This window comes from Rhopalosiphum maidis, chromosome 2, assembly GCF_003676215.2.
Source record: "Rhopalosiphum maidis isolate BTI-1 chromosome 2, ASM367621v3, whole genome shotgun sequence".
Taxonomy (NCBI): Eukaryota; Metazoa; Arthropoda; class Insecta; order Hemiptera; family Aphididae; genus Rhopalosiphum; species Rhopalosiphum maidis.
Window position 1 is genome coordinate 78,746,813 of NC_040878.1, and position 21,545 is coordinate 78,768,357.

A 21,545-nucleotide genomic window follows, 5' to 3' on the forward strand; every position below is an offset into this window, starting at 1 on the left:
AGACAATATCACAGAAACTTGTTAGTATCATAAAATTAATCATGCTTACCCTCAAAGTTACCTTTTTGTAATTCATCTGTTACACAAAAATACCGAATTAATAATTATGATATACGTACATACAATTTATTGAAAAGAACGATTTTTGAAAATTGTTATTAAACAAATACTAAAATAAAAATTATTTAAATTAACTTTATCTCTTATAATTTACCTACTGAAGAATTTATGTTTTTAGAGGGAAAAACGTATTCAAAAGAATAAGTGAGATTAAATTAATAGAGTTGAATTTTGTTACATATTAACTTTGAAATCCATAAGAAATTCGTAAGAATATAATACTATGCTAAGAGTGAAAAATTTAGTCATTCTTTCAGTAATATGTATAATTTAGTGATATGGCGTCTCTTACCACAACATTCTAAAAAATGGAAAATAATATTAATAAATTAAAATTAAGATATTCAAAAGTGATTAATTTCATTGAGTGGTTATTATGTAAAGATTAAATATATATAAATATATAATAAAAATGAATGAATATGTTAATATTTTTGGGTTGAATAAATTTTATAGACTACAGTATGCTACCACGTTCTATTAATTTAGGTATTGGTGTAGTGAATAGTGATGATGGATTGTTGAAAATTTTTTAAGTTTTAATGTATTAGGGTAGCTGATGAGCTATGTTATATTAGTACCTAGTGTAACATTGTATAATTAAGATTGATTAATGATAATTTTATTTCGAATTGTTTTTTATTTAATAATAAGATGCACTGGTAATTTTAGTTCATGCTACAATCTATACTAATTATAATAATAGCTATTGTTTTTTATGAAATAAAATAATTAACTTAATTTGTTTAATATGTATTTTTAACATTTTTACATTTCCGAATGTCATTGATTATTATGAATAAGTATAATATATTTGATATGCCTATTGCTTATATTATGATTAAGAAGTGATTATTTTGTTTTAAATATAAGACAAATTTTGAATAAAAAATTTGATTATTAAGATTTTAAAATTAAAAAAATAATTTATAATGATCTTATTTAAATTACTTTGAAATATTACTATCTCATCATCTGTAAACATTTTTAATAAAATTAAAATAGTTGATAAAGAAACATAACATTTTGAATTCCTATTTTTTTTTAATAATAGTTATTATTATTATTTTTTCTTTCTGAATATAATTATCATATTTTAATTTTAATATAAAAATATTGTTAGTTATTAGAAACGTAATACCTTCTTCATTAGGACCAACACAGCTTTTAATAAGTATCACAATTATGAATGTTATTAAAAATCTATAAGAAAGCATAGTTACTGTTCAGCAGATACTTACAAATAACAAGCATAAACTATGCAAGTATAAAATATAATTATTTTCTGAATAACTAAAACTTTATTTATTTATTGGCAACTAAGTATACATACTTTAAACTATATATGTTATATATATTTATATATATACCTACTATATAAGTATATTATATGAAATATTGTTTGTACTCAGAAACATATGAACAAAGAACAAATAAGGTAAACCTAACGATTTGGTAGAATAGACACGTACCAACAATATTGAAGTCAACAAGGACCATGTTTAAAGTGTTTGGACTAAGTTATTTTTATTTTTCCTTAAGTTAATATTATTTACAATAAATTACTATTGATCATGATCAAAGTTTTGATACATCCCCAAGATAATAATATATCATATGTTTATATATATATATATATATGATAAGTATCTACTATCTACTAATATTATATAGAATCGACTCACAACTACAAATATTTTTATAAATAACAATTTATTTTTAAAATTGACTTATTTTTTTAAATATATAAACATTCTGTTGAAAATAATGTAGAGTGACCATAAAAATAAGGAACTCGTTAAAGACAATACAAACATGATGAATATATATTTATTTTAACATATATCTATATATTGATTGATACATGAAATGTTATTGTAATACTTTTGGTTTGTTAATCAAAATTATGTATACATTTAATATTCATAAATCATAAATATAATTATATATATATATATATATATATATATATAAAATATAAAATATAAATATATTTGTATATAATATATTTGCGCCGCTGACGATACTCCTGTTATCTCGGTTTAAAGGTAAACCGAATCAGGGCTAGGTAAATTGAGTCCGAAATACCATTTATGTGGTAAACTGAGTCCCTGGTTATAATAGGTATAGTTTCCAAAACCGCACATTTTCCTTCTCACTTTTACAGGCTTAGGACTATCTGTTATGTTAACATAACTGGCCTTGTTAAATATATGCTTTTTTTTGTTTTTAATATCTAATATAATTCACTACGTTTTACATACAAATCACAATTAATTTAACATAAAAACATATTATTTATATAATGTATAAATTTGAGTCAATTTTTTTTATTTATTATTATTTATTGTTATTATGTACATGCTAAAAATGTATTTGATATGTTTTTAACGGATTCAAAACATTTCTTGTTTCAAAAAAAAATTTTCTATCGTTTTTTTTTTCATTTTAATTACCTCTTTGCTACGTATTTTTATATATGTATCTTTCTGAATGTATTTAAGTAAACAGATCGGTAATTGATAATCACTAATTGGTGACTAGTTACTATACAGTACTCATTGAATATAGAGACTTTTTATTTTTAAGTAGGTAAATCGTTGTCATTTATAAATTATTCTTTTAAAAAGTATTTTTATTCGGGACTCTGTTTACCAAGCACGTTAAAATGTTGTTTTCAGGACTCAATTTCCATAGTCTCATATCCACCCAATTATTTGGGACTCAGTTCAACACTCCCGATCGAATTCACGGTCTTCGCCAGCCGAATACACACACACAAACACGCACATCTTAATATTAGTTAATTATTATCGTTGACATAGTGAATTATATAATATATTAATTTTATACTCATCGGCCACCGTGTCTTTAACGTGTTTGTCCATAGTCTTATTATTATTATTATTGGTTCAGTATTGTTTTTCTTATTTTAGCGCCACAGATGCATCACTACGTCGCAAAGTTATTTGTTTAAATTATGTATGGGTCTACAATTTGCTGAATTATTATTATTTTTATTATACAAGCAAAATTAATTTTTAGTGTTAAATCCGCAGGCACAAATTGGCAATTGCCATATTATTAATAGAAATTAACAAAATAAAATATACTAAAAAAAATAGATTTGGGTTAGAAAACAAAAATAATGTATTATAATATAGTCAAAACTTTTTTTTTATTGTGTTTAAAATATTTGTTGTAAAAAAATTTAGGTTTTTTGTATTTTTTTATTTCATATACTAATATTTTATCTCCTTCTATTTTCGTTACAGTGTCACTGACTACTTTTAATTTGCTTTACAAAAAAATGTAATGATACTTTAAACATAGTATCATTAAAGAAAAAATTTAAATTGTAAGACTTTTGTTTTGTTTTTCGAAAGGTGAATTTAAACCGGGTAAATAAATTTTATCTAATTTTATATTTATATTTTTTTTTATTAAAATAATATTTATAATCTATGCTACAAAACATAATAATCAATTTATTAGAAAATTCAATAAATAAATACATAACATGATGCACATGAGGAGCGAGGCATATCCAGTGATAGAACTTAACGTTAGTATTTTTATTTTGTTTTTTTTTATTAAATTAAAGTGCTTTGCTAACCACTAATCGATCATTTAATAAATATATGCACCACTGTCTCATAATTCGGTATTTGGGGGGGGGGGGGGAGATTGTAGGAAGTTTATGTGGAACGCTAGTTTTGTTTTCAGAATTGAAGAAAATAAGTGAAGTCAACTATACAGAATTTTCTTTTAAATTTGTTATTTCAAAAACTTTAATTTGTATTCATAAGTTGTATTGAAATGAATAATCGATGCGTATTACAACTGAAAACACATTCTTTTTGTTATTATTAGATCATATGTTTTTATCGAATCGTAGTACCGTACTATTTATTTAATAACACGATACGAGTACACGTCTACGTCGTATGCCAGTACGCCACTATGACTAATATTATCAACCTACAGAGTGAACCAAATAACATTTGATGGTACTCAAAGAAACTGGCTAAAAATTAGGGTTTTAAAACATGATTATAATAAAGGTAATTGAATCAATTTTTGAATCTTAACAGAGAAAGAACACTTTTCGTATTATAATTTAACTTTGAATCTTTTTTTTTTTATTAAAAATATCTTTTAGCGTGATTATAAAACAAAAATGCACCAAATGTGCAGATAGATTAAGTTAAAATTATAAAAAAATATTGTACAAATTATGTAGAATATTGTCTACGTATTTATGAATTATAATACAATCAATATAGTATGATCAAAAATAAATAATAGGTGCATCACAAAATTATAAATTTTAATTCGTTTAAAATATATATAAAAAATTATATCAAAACCAAAAAGACAAATTAAATATTATACTTAAACCAAAAACAAAACTATTATACAGGAAGGTCGAATAAACATACTTTGAAGTAATATATGTTGCTCGAGCCTCTCGACATCAATGAAGATTTCAAATAACAGTAATAACACTAATAACAATGACTAATACAACAGCCTGTAAAAATAAATCATTCGATTCCTCAGAATCCAATCCTCCAGCCAACATTCTAAATAAAGTTAAATGTTAATAATTTAAATATCGAAAATGCTTTAAAGATTTATCGATAATTAGACAAATTGTTATCGATATGACTAGTTATCAAACATTACTCATAAAATATCAAATAAATCTGAAGAACATTTCAAACCAGAAGAAATCATACATTTACATCCACTTAAAATAGTTAACGGTGCATTATATTTTGTAAGTATACTTTTCGAATTTATACATCTTACGGTATCTGAAAATTCCACATTCTAATCAACCATAAAGAAGATTCAAACGAAAAATCTAGAAACCTATATAGAACAATTATTCATTTTTTTTCGTACATGAAATGCAAAAAAAAAAGAAAGGCTATTGAATGTTTAAAAGGGATTTCCACCCAACAACAAATAATAATAATTATATATTATATTATATAAATATAAATAACACAATATACTGTATGAACTATAACTAATGATATAAATTACATTTATAGCTTCTAAACAGTATATATTAGAAAAAGTAGTATCTGTATGAACCTCTTCTTAAAAGTAGTCCTGAATGTATATATTTTTCATAAATATGACTATTGTGAGTTTATATCTGTAATTAATAATTATAATAATATTTTTAGGCCAAGATTATATATTTGAAGCAATACATTTTCATTTACTTAAGTCAGTACAACCTTTCATCATTTCACAAACAATTCGTAATACACCTAGACAGACTGTTGGTTTACAAAAAGTATGATTCCGTTGATGATTTACTTTATAGTTATTTTTACTGTATGTTTTATCATTCAATTCTATTAGATTTTTCTAGTGTTAAGCTGGTCTTATACAGAGAACAAATGTATTGCAAACTGGTATAATCCATTTACTATTAAATAATGCGCCAGAAATGAAAAACATAAAGCGCGAGAGTACTTGCTTATGCGTAATAAAAGATTATTTTGTGTTATCCGCGGTGGGTGGTGGAATGTACAGAAAAAATTCTCAGTCTGTTGAAATGCTTGATACGTCTTCAAAATCACCCTGTTGGGTATTCATGGTCAACTTATTGGTCAGTCGAACAAATTTTGGAATTGGTGTATTAGATAACTGTGTAAAGATGATATGCTGTAACTTATATCAATGTATTACTTATTTCATACCTTATATGTAATATTTTATATTATATTTAATGCTAGGTTGGTGGGTCTGATAGTAATACAAATATTTTAAATAATAAAGAGGTTTTTGATGTCATTACCTTAAAATGGAAACTTATATCAAGTATGTCTATTAACAGATGTCGCTTTGGTGTTGGAGTACTCAATAACTTCTTATATGCGGTAAATAAATATATAATTTTTGTATTTTCAATTCATTGTTTAATTTAATTTCTTAGGTAGGAGGTGATAATAGTTATTCATGTTTGAGGACTGTTGAATGTTATGATCCCAGTCTTAACACATGGTCACCAATTGCAGATATGTCTGAATGTCGTAAATGTGTTGATGTAGGAATCCTAGATGGTGTAATGTACGCTGTTGGTAGAAATAATTATTTAATTTGTCATAAAAGTGTCGAAGTTTATATACCGAACTCTGGAGTTTAGTCTCCTGTTGCTGACATGCATTTAGGTCGATCTCATGTTGGTGATTATAATAATATAATATATTTTTTGAATGTTTTAAACTTATATTAATTTTTAAATATAGCTGTAATTGCATTGGATGGTTTATTGTATGTTATTGAAGGAGTTAATGGATCTATTATTTTGGATTCCGTAGAAATTTACAATCCTAAAACCAATTCTTGGTCAATAAAAACATGAACATCAAAATGTGGTAACAAAATTGATGATGCAGTAGTCGTTAACAGGCCACCACCTATAGCTGAGAACTAGCTACTAGCATACATATTCACATTTTTTAACTATGTATGTTTGAATAAAATTGTTTAATATAATTTAAATAGACTATTGTTGAATCAAATTAAAGAGCTATAGATATTATTGATTTATATATACCATCTAATTAAATATTTTAATTAAACTATACCTCATATAATTAGGAGTCTAGGACCTAGATTAATATTCTTTAAAATCTATATAATATTGTTGTTATAAAAATAGGTCTCGACTATTTCAACAATATAATATTAATTAACATTGTTTTGCAAATTAGCGTATTTAAAAAGTATAAAACAGTTGACAAATTTTTTATTACATGTAATTAGAATTTAATATTTTTAATTATGAGCGGATTTTTATTTTTTTATTTTGTTGTATTTAATGAAAAACGAATAATTGTGCAGTACATACTTAAATTTTCACCAAATGATTATACCAGAATTGGAAACGAAAATGCTAGTGTTTTTTCAATGATGTTTTTTTTTGTACTCGTAAACCTAATAATTAATTATTGTTATACTAATCGTATTGCGTATACAATTTAAAGTAAAATATATTATACCATACTCGTCTGTCATCAGTCGATGTTTGTCTACTTTCATATAAACGTACTTATGTTATATTTACCTACATTTTTAGATTCTGAACGGAGTGATGAATGTATTTATTCTACAACGATGTGTTTTTTTTTGTGTGTGTCTGTCATTATGTTTTGGAGTAGTAATAACACTTTGATTTTGACTTCAACCCTTCTTTGAAAAGTAAAATTCATCTAGTTGGTACTTTATGGAGGAAGGGGGTCAAAAGTAAAAAATTTCCCGTAGTTTTCAAAAACATCAGGAAAAACCCTGAAAAAATAACGGAAAAACGGGAATTTTTACGTATAAATACTTTTCGACAAAATTGATTTTTTGGTTTTACTGTACTTGAAAACGAATAATTGTAAATACTTTAAATTTTTACCAAATGTTTATATTAGCGTTATTTATTTATGATTAAATTTTCAAAATATTTAGAATTTTTTTAAACTATTTATAGACCTTTGAAATTTTCGAGTTTTCTAAATTTCTTTTCTTGAAATGCGATAAAAAAATATTCGGCTTACCAAAAATCTTTAAAGTTTAATAAAGGTTTATTATAAGTTGTTTTATAAATTATTATTACTTTATATTCAAATATTTCACCTATTGAATTACCAAAATATTTTTTACAATATTTTTTTTTACAATATGTACATAACATAGCATTCTGTAGGTCATAACGAATTTAATTTTTGCTAAATTAATAAGGATAGTTAAAATTACTTATTACTATTATTATTATTATTTTTATTTGACTTGACCCCTCCCGGAATAAAATCCTGGCTACGTCTCTCGACCTTATTTATTTAATAATTAAATGTTTATGATTATTTAATAAATTATGAATTATTTGAATGAACAATTTAGAAGTGTTTTGTTTCAAGTATAATTGTTTGGTCAATTTAGTAAAATCCTTTTTATTAAGGACCAATGATATAATTTATAATTTATCTAATTAATAAATATGTATATATGTTTAATTTTTATATTGTACGAGTATAAGCTAACTTTATTGTATAATATCTAAAAAAAAATGTTAGGTGTATGCAAAAGTTGAGTACATGGTTTTAGATCTTCCAAGTCTGTAGCAGTGTATTTATTTATCAGTTACCATTTCGATTTAATCTATTCTATTTATTTTTGTATGTCATTAGTATTTGCAATAATAATAAAAACATATTTTAGATGTATGTTCTCGAAATGCATTTATAAAAATTACATTGTAGGTACTGTTTGATGCATGGTGTTCATTTTTTGACAAAACTAAAAAACTATGTAAGTTATTATTACATTTCTATAAAAACATGTTTATCATCATATTATTTGTACCAGAATATTTATGTACATATATTGAGAATGTATACAACTTGTTTGAATACATTAATATTTTAATTAATACATTTAGTTTATTTGATATTATAAAAATAATATAATAGTTTAAATTAATCACTTTAACAAGTAACATACAATGTAGTAGTAAATATTTAATGGATATTTATTTGTTTTTCTTAGTGCTATTATTATAAAAATACAATGAAAAAAAAATTAATTATTCACAGTGCAACTAATTAGGTTCTGGTATATGATTTCTATATGGAGTTTTAGGTAAGTTATTATTCACTTAATCAAGAAAGAAATATTTCGGAAAAGCACCATTTTGTAGATCTCCAAAATTTGTTATCTGTGAAAGATAATAAAAAAGATTAAATTTTATGGTTTTTTTTTTCAATAGGTTAAGTTTAAATAGATAAATATTTAGTCATGATAATTAAAATTATTTAAAATAGATTAGTTTTAGAAGCGCTTAAACTTATTACAGGTATGCCGTAATTGTAAATGTAGTTTACCGGCCAGGAATAAAGGATAATAAAGGGTTACTATAAATGAAACCTCATTTTTACATAAAATTATTTTGCATATTTAGTAAAAATATATAAACATTTGTCAACAATTTTTGGTTTTAAGCATAATAAAATAGAATTTGTTTTGTTAAAATATTATTTTTAAATATATAGTCAAATAAAATAATAAAAAATAAATGAAATAATTACATAAAAATAATAACATAATGTTAGTAAAAATATATAAAAACATTTGTCAAAAATTTATAATTTTATTCGAGATGGAAGTGGTAGATAATCTAGATATTTCATAATAGATATTTGACAAATATCAAAAAAAATATTGAATATAATATATAATAAATATCAATTTTAATATTAGATATTTTTCCATCTCCAAATCTGAATTAAATATACATTTTAGGTATTAATTAATATGATGTTTCCGCGACTATGTCACCTGAAATAGCTTTCTTCTCGCTTTAATAATACATCGATTTTCTTCAAAAGCGCCAGAAAAAAAGTGAAGTTTTGAATTTTAGTGTTAAAAAGCGTTTAAGTTTACTTTTACGTATTTTATCAAAATTTAAACTTTAAAATTCGTATGACTACAATTCGTAATATTTTTTAACTACCATTGTCACAGTATACTAGGAGCCTTGTATTATTTTTCAATCTTTTTGACCTAACAAATACAATTTTATTGACAATTAGAAAAAAAAAGCTCTGATGAGTAAACATTTTTTGGCAAAATGGGATTTGTTATACAACATTTGTATACAACTGGCTTTTTTGTCGGTAAAGTGAGATTCGGCGAAATGGGATGATACCCTATAAATGAACCTCATTTTAAATATACCTGTCGGCTATCATATCTGTTAGTACGTACTATTCAGTGGCGGTCAAATATAAAGATAAACCCTCCTATGACTTTTTTCTTCAATATTTATTATTAAATTTACGTGTATTGCACTATTTTTGTATTATAGTGTATTCAATTTTTTTTCTCAAAACAACGCCTTATTATTATTATTTAGATTCTAGACTCATTCTAGGAACAAGGTTGTAAAAAATCAGCCCCCCCCACCAAGATAAATCATTTGACCACCATTGTTACTATTTTAACATCTTCACATTATTAAAAATAATATCTTTAAAAGTTTTCATGAATTTAATACCCAAAAATGAAAAAAATAATTTTCATATACTTTTTAAAACCATAGTTTTAAAAGTTCAAGTTAATCTGCGTTAAGGATAACAAAAATATATTGTTATTTACCATAGGTAGTAGGTACAACATAGGTTATTATTTTTACGCGGAAATGTATGTAACTATTAATGGTTATGTACAATTAAATTATTTATTATTTATTTATGTTGTGTTATAAACTAGATACCATTCGGAGCCGGTAAATTGCGTCCTCCCATAAATATCATATTCATATACTATGTAAATTGCGTCCCATGTACTTTTAAAACATACGTAAATTGCGTCCTGGGTATATTTGGAATTTACGTAAACTGCGGCCAGGGATATTCCGATTTCCCGTCGCTGTACAATTTGATGATAAGTATCAATTTTGATTGATAATAATAATATGTTCACTAATATAATATTACAAACAGCCAGTGTGTATTTGATCGAAGATCTTACTTTTGAAGTTTTACGTTGTTTACAACTTACATTAATTTTCAATTTAATAAAAATGGACGTTATAAAAAGCGAAAGGAATAAAACATTGATAAGTTCAAATTTCGTTTTTACAAATTGTTAAAAAGTGATATTCAACGTAGTTGGTGTAATGGTGTTGCACAATTACAACGTGTTTATTTTTAAATTTTTTGATGATAATATATGTATAAATAGTTTTCAAAATCCTAATAATTTTAAAATTTTGGAACAAAAAATAAATCGACAGAAACTTGACAACAATTTAAAAAGAAAAGTCGTTAATGATACGTTTACTAGGCCATCTAATATTATTCATTCTGAATTAAAAAATGCTCATTTTTGCTTAAATGCTTGTAATTTACGTATGAATAAAAAATATTTTGTTAGGCATACATACAACATTTTACCCAGGTGGCCAGGTCGCAATTTATGTATATATAAAATATACCAGGCCGCAATTTACATAAAAAATTAAAAATGTGACGCAATTTACAGTAACCCATACCATTATTCCAATGTATCAGTAAATTTGTAATGTGATCCATTGAAATTTAAAGGAAATAGATGATTGTAAATTTATTCTTTTTTTGCGGGTCAAGGTTCATAATCGATGCCAATTCAGTGTAAAGTGATTTTGCGGAAGACTTTATCAAAGTAACCACAAATATTTTATCTACCATTATTTTTGAACTATTTAACTAGGAATACCTAAATAATTAGTATTATTATCTATTAATTATTTTTCACAATAATACATACTCTCCGACAATTCCTTCATAAGATTCATGTGATATTTGTAATATTTTATTGCATATTCTGTAACAAAGAATTATACAACTTATTTAAAATATTTTAATTCTTTGTTTGACTATAATCAACTATACTACAGTCAGTTTAATCTTTTTTTATTCCAATTATTTGTCATAAAAAATATGTTTTATTTAATTAATTGTTTATAAACTTTTTCACTTAATTTTTTTTTTAGTATGAGTTTTAAAAAATGCTCGATATTAAACGTTGAGGGTGATTTTCGTAAAAAAGGTTTTTATGGTACTCAAAGAACCTGGTTAAAAATCAGAGTTTTTAAATATGATTTTTATAAAAAGTAACCGAGTCAATTTAGAATCTTTATAGAGTATGAATATTTTCTTATTACAGTTGATCTTTGATCTGTTTTTTTTTCAATAGTTAATAATTTTTAGCAAATTATAAAACAAAAAATTACTAAATGATTGGATAGATTAAGTAAAGATTGAAGAAGAATATCGTATAAGTTGTATAGAATATTGATTACGTATTTATAAATTATAATAATACAAGCAATATAGTATGATCACAAATAAATAATAGGTGCATCACAAAATTATAAAATATACATCACTTAAAATGTATTAAAATATTATAATCTATGAAATTTAAACCAAAAAATAAAGTAAAACTAATACCAATAACAGAGCTATTATAGCTCAACTTAACATACTTCATACTTAATTAATTTAACTTTTAAGATTTATCAAAAAAAAAACTATCATACAAAAAATTAATTATAAATTGTCTAATCAAATATCTCAACTTGTTCGCCTAATAGATTCTGAATCATGCTAATCTCCATGTCGAAAATCAACTGTCTATTCCCTTACTTAGAATCCCGTCTAGAGGCACGAGCGTTAAAGAAATTCTGACCTTATAAACTGAATTAAAATAAACCCACACCGAAATAACATCAGTGGACGGTTCTTTCATTATGTACAAGCCACTGAATATTATACCTTATGCTTATTGTAATTATATATTCTATAATCGACAAAATAAAATAAATATTATTTTCTAATCCAAAAAACTGGTATACATAAAAATAATTACTTGAAAATTGTTTTATTGCCTTCAAGTAAACTATATTAACAAAAAATATAGTTTATTAAAATATATACTGCTAGGAACTATTTGTTTATTTTATTCTAACCCTAACCAACATAGTAAATAAATAGTACATAATTTATAGTATTATTTCAGGGGAAAAGTTTTCATAATTTATACTTAAGTATTTACTATGATGTGATATTACCATTCATGTGGTTAATACCTAAAAAAACTGCATGACGATCTACAAAATCAAATATTGAGTGGTAATTTAACAATTTATTTATTTATAGCTTATGATTGATATATAAAATAACTTTATTCAAGAATAAAGTACTACCAATCGTATTTATTCATAGCTAAGTTATAAGTATAGAATGCACAAGAAAAACATTTAATTATCTGATTAAATTAGTACAGTGATGTTTTTCCTAGTCGATCTTATCTATTTATTATTATATAATGTTTGAGAATTCCAACGTTTATAGATTATACAAGTTGCTTCATACCGATATTTCGATAAAAGTGGAAGTGGGGTAATTGTGCCATGAGGTCACCCGTAGTAGAAATTGTTTTCTTACTATAGAAAGTATAATGTTTACAATGTTAAGATGTTTATTTACAGGCTTCTTTACACTGTGATGTGATTTTTTATGCTACTGGTATATATATAAATATATAAAAAAAAATAATCTTCTATATCATAAATTAGTTTGTTTTAATGGAAACTCCGAAATCTAAAGGTTGATAATATTATGCAGTTGCCTTTTTAAATAACGCCAATCACTAGCCACGCAAAACCAAAAATATTGGTAGAACCGATTTGACTTTTCACAGGTGTGGTACACATTTTTTTCAACTATACAAGGTGTATCACGAATTTTATTGATTACGTTTTTTCTAGTATTATTATTATTTTTTTTTTCAAAAATTCAGATTTGAATACTTGGTAATTAATTAAACTCTGGTTACTTATAATACCTATAAAATATTAATAAAATAGTTCAAGAAAAATAAATTATAGGTACAAGTATATAATTTACCAAGTCTTTTAAATTTTTATGTTAATGTTTTTGGAAACTAGTTATATTATATAGTTATATTCTGTGATAATTTTCTTACATACTTACATATATTAAATGAAATAATAACATTGGTGTATGGACCGATTTCATTGTCCTCTTCTAATAATAAACGTATAATATATTTATATAATTCTACTATAATTTTTTTAATATAATTTTTTAGTTTAAAATTTTTATTCTTCGTTAATTTATATACATTAAATGTAATTACCCACCGAATTATATCTAGACATTTTTTCAAAATTATTCTATTTGGTTAATAAAGGAGACACTTTTTTTTTTCTAAACGAAAATTATATATTCCAAAACGGTGACAATGTATATTTTCATTCATCATAGTCTACACATTTCGTTTGATCTAAATCATGCCAATATCCTTAAAACATTAAAATCAATTTGATTAAAAATATATTGCCTATAGTATAGCTTACACTGACAACTTTAACTACTGTGTAATGTATTACAAATAGAAAATAAAGTCAATAATCTCATAAATGTTAAACTAAAGTTTTAAAACGCTTGAAAACCAAAATTATATAAATTCTCAGTCATGAAAGTAGAACTTAATTTGTTCCCAATTTATTTATTTTTATTTAAAATTGGCGGTTTTCAAGGATAATTCAATACATGTGGAAATCGTCAACGAAAAATCTAATTTTAATTGTGTACACGATTTGCTAACTATATTTTATTATATTAATATTTAAGAACAAAGGACAAAACCATATAAACTCTAAACAATATAAACTCTGTAGGTAGAATATTCACATTTAAAATCTTAATATGACTAAATTTCAATATGTTTAGAAAATGTTAACATTATTAATTATATAATTATTATTTTAAATATCTGCTAACTTTCCCAGCCAGTAGCCATAATAAAATTATGTTATTGAGTTATGCCTTGTATAAGATATTTTAAATACAGTAAATTTCCGTTGTAACGGAAAAAAAATTCGGTCCCTTGGAGTTCGTTATAACGGAATTTTACTGACTGTATATCAAACTGGGATTCAATTTGTTAATGTGATTATAAACAAATTATTACACTTACTATAAAACTGTGCTATTGAATCTATTAAAAAATATAATATAATTAAAGAATTTTAAGATTATATACACATAATATTAAATGTGATAACTATGGTTTAATAAATATCAACTTTAATATCACGTTTCAATGATACGAATTGGTTCATTAGATGTTTACGATAACAACAATATCAACTTATAGTGATAATTAGTGGGTTTTTATGAAGTAGTTACTTTAAGAAAAATTATAAATATTATTTGAACAAAAATAGTATTTCCTCTTTATAAAACTACGTATACGTTATCTATTGGTGTGCCATAAATTCACTTTCTATAATATCGAATAAAAAACATCGTGACTTATACGTCTCATTGGTAACATAAAACATATTTTATTTTATTTATTATTAAATACGTGTAATATGACAGTGGACTTAAAAGTCCCATTGGTCAACAAAGGGTTAAGAAAATAAATTATCATTTGGTATTTTGGTATTTTGTTGCAATTTATAAATTTGTCATTGTTCTTAGAAATTTACTAGTTCCTAACTTGCGTGTTTTTTACATTGATCGTCATATAATATGTGTGTGTATTTTTTTTTAAATTGTTTTTAAAATTACTTAGCAAGGTAAAACTAAAATCCTTAATTGTGTATTATGCTATTAATTAGCATCTATACCTATTGTAACAGCTATTTTAATAATATTTAATAAGATTACGAAAAAGAACTTTTCATTCACTGCTGATAAAGTTACAAATATTTAAAGTAACGTCGATTATCTTACTTGAACATTCTAAAAGTATTAAACAATTGTAAATTAATTTAATATTTTCAAGATTGTATTTAATTAAACTTATATATAGGTACAATATCAATTTAATAGCTATTTTAATTTAGCAATTTTATTTTAATATCTGAGATAGCTTGTGTTTATATATATTAGGTAATTTATCGTTCAATAGCCAACTAGGTACTACAAAATATTAACATTTTATAATTCATTATGATTGAAATAATTAATTTAAATTAGGTAAAATTCAACAATATATATTTATGAGCTTACTTAAAATCGCTGTAAATTGTTTAAACGTATAATTGATTGATTATAATATATTAATTTTTTTGACAAATAAAAAAACAATTATTTAGTCTTAAATGTATAATATCTTAAAATATTAAAGTTTTTTCCTTACGTGGCTACGTCACACTCAACAAAGCCATGTATTAAATTAATTTTTGAATCGATTATAATATAATTACATGTTCAACATGTTGAACAAATAGGGCCTATTGCAGTCAGCCATGCAATTTTTGAGATGGCCGTCAGTTTAAAAAAAATCCATGGTTACAATCAGTGCTTGGTTAACGAATATGCCATCCAGTGGCTTATTTAGGGGGGGGGCAAAGGGGGCACGTTACGCCTCGTGTTCGTTTTCTAATATCTGCTACAGACGACTTACTTTCAAAAACTTCCAGGGTTAGGTATTTAAAATAAAAGTTTAATTAAAATCTCAAGCTGATTACAAAACTAGTATATAGAAGTATATAATATATACAACTAGTATATAATGCTATTTATCATTGTTAAGTATTGGCATGATACGGTTAGATGTACTTACTACTGTATAAAATATCTGTGTAATAAATGTCAGAACAAATTTAATATAATTAAATTGTACAATTTTATAAATTTGATACAATGGTTAGTTTTAATGAAAAATCACCAAACATGGTAAAATGAATTTTAAAATATCATTACCTAAGTTTACAGTATTAATTAATTAATAATTATGGGATTTTTATATATATATAAATAAAATCTGTCATTGATTTTAGTTTTTAAACGTCCGGGGCACAAGTTTTTTAGAAGACAATTCACACATTATTTATTTAATCTAAAAAATCGGTTTTATCAGGGACGCCATGAGAAAAATTCAGTTCTAAAAGGCTGCCGTAAGACGAAAAAGTTAGTTTGGCAACCGCTTCACTAGAAGTTCATCAATGATTTAACAAAGTAGGTACTTCAATATTAAGAGAAATTTAAAATTATATTTTGTAGTTAAAAATGCATTAAATATTTAATATTAATAATTGAGAATTTAATTTGCTTCCCTTGTTTTTTCTTGCAACAACAAAAGTATCAAAATTAAAGTAATAATTATTTATATGCACTTAAAGTTAAAATTTTTTGAAATTGGATATTCAATTGAAAATGAACGAATTTTCTTCTAACGACTTTACTTTATTTTTTGTAATTTAAAAAGTATTGATCCGTGGATTTATAAGTTTTGTTTTAACGTGTATTGTTATTTTAAAAATGTATATATTATTATCAAAATATTTTCGTATATCTCAAAATATATATTCATGTCATTCAAAGGTACATCGGAAATACATGACATCATATCGGATTAATTCAGATTTATAAAATTTGATTTTGTATAATTTTACTTAATAGCATAAATTACTCACAATTATCCGCACAAAATTGTATTGGAGTCCAAGGTATTTCTGTAAAGAAATAAAAAATAAGCAACGTTTTATGTCGGTTATGTAACTTTTTTCACTTGTTTTATATTTAATACAAACACATATTGTTTTATAAAAATATAAACATAATTATGTGATATGATTTTCGGGGGTGAAAACTATGAAGTATAAGTTTATTATTTACAGCACTCAAAATTATAAAAAAATACACTGAAAAATTATATTTATTACTTACCTTCGTCAGCAAGTTTTATACTTTTATTCATTTTGAAGAATGAAAATGCATATTCTAGAAATTATAATATTGAAGTGTTATTAGCATTATATATATAATATTGTTAAAATGATAAATTTATTGCACTGCCCTTTTCGTTGAAAAAATAAGTAATCTCAAGTTACACCAATCTTTTCAACTATTTTCCAAATAATTTCTGGATGATCATTTGCCCAAATACCGAATCTTGCAAGCGGCATATAGCTACTTCTTTCTGAATTTGTGTATTTTAATAAGTATATACCTAATACCTTCATTAGTAAGACCAATACAGCTTTTAATAAATATCACAATTATGAATATTAATAAAACTTTATTAGAAATCATAGTTACTGTTTAGTAGATGATTACAAATAGCAATTTGATATTTTGCAAGAATAGAACATAATTATTTTGCGAATAAGTAAAATGTAACCTTTGGTGTTTATTTGTTAACCCAAGTTATCCAACCATGTAAACCTGCTATAAAAATGTTATACTTTACCATTGTTAGTTTTCGGACCCATATGAAAAAATAAGGTATAGAAAAAATAATTTAACCTTATGGTTCATTGGAATAAACTCGAACCAACCGTATTGAAGTTATCAAAAACCTTTCGTTTGCAGTAGGTTATTTTAAGTTCAGCAGAGCGGAGCTATGAATTTATTGATTTTATTCTGTTTTTTTTTTTCTTACAAATGTCGATAAAAATTTTTTCGATGAATTCAAATTCTTACTAATTTAGTGTAAGACTCTACAATAGCTACTCTTATATCTATAAAAATAATATTAAAAAGGTGAGCAAGTGGGTATCGCTCTGCTGCAAAGTAAAAATGAGTAGGTGACTATAATGGATGTGTTAAATTTGAATGCAATGACAGTTATCATTGTATATGAAAAACGATTTTGAACGAATATGATTTGTCAGTCAAAGATAATTAGTGGGATGTATTATATTAATAAAATATTAATTATATATTATACATATTATATTATAATCTATATTTAAATAGTTGTAATATATTGTTATTTTTTACGATTTCGTAAAAAATTTAATTTCATACGCTAATAAAATTTTTCTATAACGACGCTGGAATTTGTTTTTACAGTAATTTAAAGAAAAAGTTATGGAGAATTATGTGTTAGGTTATTTAACCTTAGGTATATATAACAAAAAATGTTATCAATCTTCAATTTCAAAATTCCTTGCAAATTTTTGCGATTTTGACATATTTCGTAAACATTTGAACTTTAAATGCTTATAAACAAAAATTGTGACTAACGATAAAAATTCCCGTTTTTCCATTACTTTTTCATGGTTTTTTCTGAAGCTCTTGAACTACTGAACATTTTTTACTCTTAATCCCCCTAAAATATTTTCTAGATGAATATTCCTTTTTAAAGAGGGACTGAAGTAAAAATCAAAGCACTATTACTACTCCAAAACGTGATGACAGACACAACAAAATTAAAAATTAAAAAATTAAAAAAAAACACACATTATTGTAGAATCTTTACATACAAAATTTAAAATTTGTAAGTTTTATTATGTAATAGTTTGTTAATTAAAAGAAGATGATTTAATTTTTTTTATTATTTAATGATTCTCATTTATTAATAGGATTTGCTCGGCGACCCTGTCCACCTACTGTTGAGTGCTATATATACACACAATTGGTATCGTGCGAAGTTTGTAAGGTAACCGGGCGTGCATATTATTTTTGTCATATGTTCCTGGCCCATTCAGAAGGGCTTAATCACAAAATTTCAAATTTTGAATTTTAGTTTTAACCTCTCATCTGTAATTTTTTTTTCTATAATAATTGGTAAAGATATTTGCTTTGTTTTTAAGCAATTCGCAAATGTTTAGTAGGTATTAAATACATAAATAACCATATTTCGAATAAAATTGTATTTCAAGTAGACACCTATACTATAATTTTATCGCATTATTAATTAAATTTTTTTTTATAATATATCTGCTCATTTTGTAGTTATGTATAATATTTAACAAACAAAAATCACATTGCCAATATTATTTATATTATTTTGTTTGTATAACTGTAGGGTGATAAGTGTAATTGTTTGTAATCTTTGAAGTATCTACCTAATGAATAATCATATTTATTTCGATGTTAATAAGGTGATTTTTAATTCCATCCTTATTAAGATTTAATTTAATTGTATTACCTGTTATTAAAAATTGGATTTCATTCATTATTATTCAAATCAATAATGAACAATTATAATCATTATTATTATCATTGTTAGTAATATATTATACTGTTTTCATTCAAATTATATGATGCGTTTAAGTTTAACAAAATATTATTATACTCGTTTGTCGACTAGCACAATAATGTGTCCTCTATTTAGTTGTTGTTAATTAGTTTGTTCAAAAGTAGATAGAAATATTAAATTGGTTCAATTATTTTCGTTACCATAATACTTTACTTTATTGTACAGTCTTTATTACATTGGTAACAGTATGGGTATTGCAAAGTATACTTATAGAACGATGTGACTTGTGTTAAAAAAATCAAATTATTGTTTAAACAATATGATTAGTCTATAGTAGGCTAGTGACTTAGTTATCCGACAATACTGTATATTACCTATTATTTTAGATCTATACTCTATGGCGCCGATCTCAGACTTTTTTTGTGAAGGGAAATCTAGAGTAATTGTCCTAATATTAAGTTACTACGTTTATTAGTTTTCGAATTAGACGAATTATATTAAAAAACTAAATTGATTTTGTCAAAAACTGGATTTGTGTACAAATCATATACCTATTATACAAAATTATATTACATCATATTTTACTTATTTTTTGGCGAGTTTCGTATTATTATTTTATTTTTATGGTCACCTAGCTGAGTCTATAGTTCTATAGATATTAGTCGCAGGACAAATAAGATTTATACATATTTTATACGAAATGTGTATTACAAGATAGATTTAATTATTAATTAATGAGACTTTTTCTTTACTACATTTTCATGACCTGAGATCCCTTCTGAACATCCAGAAGCTTAGAGATGATAACTGTTACTTATTTATTCTACAAAATTATTCTTCTTCCTGGATCAGTCAACTAATTATAGCTACCAGTAGGTATTTACAATATTTGAAAAAAAAAAGAAAATGGATAATAATAATATATAATTTCACTGTATTATTATGCATTGGCTTATTTGACTTTAGGTAAGCACGCAGTTCATAAAAATGAAATGTAAAAACTTACCTCCAAATTGATTTTTTGGATTAATACGTTGGAGTTCTGTATAAAAACCTTTTTGATCTTCTGTATTAGATTGTATGACAAAAAAAAGTCCAAATTACATGCCGGGTACTCACAGTTCAAATAATTCCATTTCGAACTGAATAACATGTTTTACATTCCAAGTCCTGGTATATTTCAATTATTCGATGGTCCAAAGCAAGTGAAATGTGATATTTTATATGCGTAAAAAAAATTTAAATAATAGACGTTGAGATATATTCGAAATGAAAAATGAATTTGAATATGACAATACAGGCAATATTATTTGAAAAACCACCAAATTGTGTGATTTTTTTTATTTATTTGTAATGCACCATGTAAAAATGTAAAACACATTCACGTCTTGATTACCGTAAGCTACATTCATTTATTTAATATCACACTTCACAGTATCACCCTCTACAATAATTATATATTTTTATTTTAATGTAACAAAAGCCCGTTTGTTTATTGGAAAAGTAAGTTAAATTATTTTATTTAGTAAAATTATGCAGTGCGTGAAATTCTGATATACCGCAATAAATCTCATTACACTATGTCTAATAAGCTTTTAATTAATAGTTATACTAAATTACTTACCATATTGGTTTGCGTAGCAGAAGTTTACAAATCCAAAGTTACCTACACAAATAATGTATTCCGCATTAATTTATTCTAGAATAAAATTTAAGACCAATAATCGAAATAAAAAATTCACCCACTACTAAATTTCCAATTTTAATTTTAAAAACATATTTAAATTCCTTATTCTCTTTTTTAGGTTATATAGAAGATGGATTTAAAAATTTTTTTTTTAGTAATACTATAGTAAGGTTAATTTTGAAAAAAAACTATATATAAATATAATTCATTTGTT

At 24.1% G+C, this 21,545-nt stretch overlaps 1 pseudogene; it reads left to right on the forward strand.

The window, feature by feature from the left end:
• Positions 1–5,185: 5,185 nt before the first annotated feature.
• LOC113554546 lies at positions 5,186–6,508 on the forward strand (annotated as a pseudogene).
• Positions 6,509–21,545: the final 15,037 nt, after the last annotated feature.